The 3,744-nt window shown below is 39.4% G+C and overlaps 1 long non-coding RNA gene across 1 annotated transcript in view; it reads left to right on the top strand.

Moving 5' to 3' along the window:
* The window catches only part of LOC137650569 (uncharacterized), an 11,679-nt gene extending 8,222 nt beyond the window's left edge, over positions 1-3,457 (top strand). Inside the window, exon 3 of the long non-coding RNA XR_011045991.1 lies at positions 3,384-3,457. This is a non-coding gene — a long non-coding RNA (uncharacterized lncRNA). The remainder of the gene's footprint in view (positions 1-3,383) is intronic.
* The last annotated feature ends 287 nt before the right edge of the window (positions 3,458-3,744 follow it).

Below are 3,744 nucleotides of genomic sequence, written 5' to 3'. Positions count from 1 at the left end.
TATGTACCGATGTCTGAGGAGACTTCACATTCTTGTCAGGAGTGGAGGCGCTAGGTACGGGCACTTGGGGGAGGGGGGATAAGTTCCATCAGTATACCTCAAGAGGAGCACTGTAGGCATTTCTAAGGGGTCTTTGCAGTGCCCCTTTGGTCCCTAACTGAAATGACTTCTCAGATTCCGTCCCAGTTTCCTTTCTTTCATCTTGCTGTCCAACCTCGTAACTTCTATGTCATGGTGCATCTGCAGGGTTGGTCCGAGATGCATACGAGTTCCGAATGGCCTGCTAGGCCTCAACGCATGGTATTATTGTCCTACTTTATTCATTTAATATAATCACGAATGTTGGTTTTGAAATCCTAAGGGGATACTTATACAAGAAAATGATATATATATATATATCCTATACATATGATTGTCCTCCTGAAAAGTTATCGCTATAATCTAATCATATTTAAATTGTTTATTCCGCAAAATTTTGTGCAATTTTGCACCGACTGAAACTTTTTATTGCTTTTTATTTCGCTTGTTGTACCACTCATATTAATTAGTTAATTATGTTTACCATTGTCAAGGGCGCACACAGTTTACACGCACACCCATATATATATATATATATATATATATATATATATATATATATATATATATATATATATATATGTATAATGTGGTGTGTATGCATGTATATATATATTGTGTACAATTTACATTTCTGTTTTATCTTTGAAACAAAGTTGTTGATAGCATAAACTCTTGTAACTACGATGGGGTTTAAAGATGTATGTATACATTGAATTGTCAACTGGGTCAAAGATTTGATCGTGAACTTGCCCATTTTACGAATAGTTTACTTAATTTTAAGCGACATCAAAAATATTTGAGTTATATACTAATAGATTTAGACATAACTTTGTATCTAAAATAATTGATACATTTAATTGTATTTGAATAGCTCAACGAGACGGGTGTTTTTTGTTTTCATTGGGGGAAGCGCGAGTGCTGTTACTTAAAGCTAAAATTAGGAGTGATTGAAGAAAAGGATTTGTTTTTTGGCGATCAAAGAGTTGGGGGGAGACGCGACGATAGCTGTAAGTCCTGTCTGTAGTGTTGTACAGGTGTCGAGTAACGCAATCCAAGAACGGCTGATTAAGCCGTGTGGTGGCCGTCAGTCGCACGGCCTCGGGACACCCGAGCCGAGAGCGCCCCTCCAAGGGTCGCCGGATCACACCTCCTTCAGTTGAAGATTAGTCCTGGGCAGACGCAGGAAGCCCTTCCTCAATCCGATATTAACGTTCTTATAAACGGATCGATTTGGGGAAGAAAATCGCCGTCAGATACGGAAGCGAGGGGCCGTTGCAGCTTTGGCGTCGATATTGGTGGCGATGAGGTTGATGAGTGTGCGTGTGCGCATGCTAATACATATACAAATGCACACATGTGTTTGTAATATCTTTGTATAAGTTAACTGGTTCATACGTAAGAAAGAGCACATTTATTTGATCTCTATTTTGTGTATAATTAATTGGTACAGCGGTGTGTGTGTGTGTGTGTGTGTGTGTGTGTGTGTGTGTGTGTGTGTGTGAGAGAGAGAGAGAGAGAGAGAGAGAGAGAGAGAGAGAGAGAGAGAGTCTTACATAGTGTTTGTCGCTATGGGTGCCGCTTCGGACACTCTTAGCCGCTAAGACAGGTTTTTGTTTATGTGAATGGATGCTGTTGTTACTCCATTCCACCCTCCTTACTCCCCCACCTAACCCCCCTCCCCTCCCCCCACCCCCGAATTCTCCCCACATGCAATGTCCTTGACTTTTTCTTCTCGAGTGTTGAGGATGCGATGGGGTGGGGTTGGCCCATACAGGTAAACGCCACTTCCCACCCCACTCCTCCTCCTCCCACTTATCTCCGGCTATCCCCCACCCCTCTCCCTCCTTTGGTCCCTGCGTAAATCGAGACCACACCCGAATTAATTATCTTGTCTTTATATTTACCAAAGATAATGAATGATGATTTATTACTTGTGCGTTATTGTATCTCCCTTTATCCCTCTCCATATGCCTTAATAATTTTTAGGTCTTATATTACCATTAAATCTCTCTTTGAACGTTATCTTTTTCCATTTCCATTTGTGCTTTTGAGTGTTTGACGTTGCCTTAAACATCCGAAGACAGTTTAGCAATAAACGTCTTTGGTGGTTGGCTAGAATGACGTCACCAAACCCTTCTCCTGGCGTCAACTCGAGTGTAATATATTGGCAGTTTAATCAAAGGTTAAACCTACACCGCTGGATTCTCGGTGGGCGGCGGCAGTAATGTTGATATCATGGTAATTATTTTGCCAATTTATCAGCCCTGGTTCCCCCTGGGTAGGATTCGTGAGGTGTTAGAGGAGTACTTGTAGGCCTCCCACTTGCACCACGGGTATCCAAGTCATGCCCAATTCAGTCGAATTTCCTATCAATCGTTCAAGGGGGAGAGGATGTTCCGGGTACTTGTATTGTGCCCGCTGATATCCTGGGTATAACTGTTGGTTCCCAGCGGTACCCTATACGATATTATATGCCTCCTACCCAGTTGAGTTCTCTAGTTTAAAGCTTGGTTCAACGTGGGAAAGATTTTCAGAATTTATTTTCACTTGATGGGTTTCTTAATGTTTTGTAAAAGCTATGATCTTTGATTCCTTTTTTTAATATAGAAATAAAGACTTTTTTTTCTGATGGTATAATGAATTCTCATGTGAGCTGTCGAGGGACATGAGCTTGACAAAAGGCCAAATCTAAAACCGTTATTTGATAACTTAACAGGAAATATGAAAATAAATAATCATCCGAAATGCGGGTTTCGGAAAATAATATATACAAACTCTTACTTCATAAGATGACCGAACCTTGATTAGGTTTAAAGTATATTTAGATAGTATAGAATTAAAGGTGGATCACTCTTGAATAAATTATTCAATAAACGCTATCATAGTAATGCATACCGTCCGTCTTGGGAGGAGGATCTGCAGCCATTCGAACCTTTTTTTTTCCTTTTCTTTAGTCTTCCAAATTTTGGTTGGTAAGTAAGATTTAGTGTATGTTAAGTAATAGAAGATTCATCTACACTTATTAACCAAGTGTGTGACGTATGCTTTTGCTTGCATTTGATTTTTAGACTTCCCTTAGAAAGCTTAACGCTACGAATGTTCTGTGTAATGAAGTGGCCAACTGTATACGCTTGAAGTTCTCTTGAATGATGTGGAATAAGTATGCCTTTTTATGTTTCTAAATTGTGATGTTTATCAATAGTTATAAATTTTTAATATCTTTCGTAGCTATCAAAATTCTTGAATGTTATATAACCGTGAGATGAATTAAATAACCTGACGTTTTTGTCATATCTTTTCAGTTGTATGAACTCAGCGATGACCAGAAAAGAAAGGATTTTTTGGACGAGCTCTTCTCCTTCATGCAAAAGAGAGGTAAGTCGGCGTCCTTCTCTCTCTCTCTCTCTCTCTCTCTCTCTCTCTCTCTCGTAGTTAATTCATACAGTTATTTTGAAGTATATATTACATGAAGGCAGAGAGTAATATAAGACGATGAGGTTCACTCAATAATTGCAAAAAGTAAGGTAACAGAATGGTTGCACCCACTTTGTAACCTTTTGTTTCCTCCATCTTGATGTCTAAACTCTTTATTTCCAAATTCAAAGTGAAATTTATTTTTCTCCAGTTGCTCTTTGTCTGTGCATTACCACCTAGGTCTCAACG

Source organism: Palaemon carinicauda, chromosome 12 (genome assembly GCF_036898095.1).
Source record: "Palaemon carinicauda isolate YSFRI2023 chromosome 12, ASM3689809v2, whole genome shotgun sequence".
NCBI lineage: Eukaryota > Metazoa > Arthropoda > Malacostraca > Decapoda > Palaemonidae > Palaemon > Palaemon carinicauda.
This window is presented reverse-complemented; position numbering and strand designations above follow the sequence as displayed.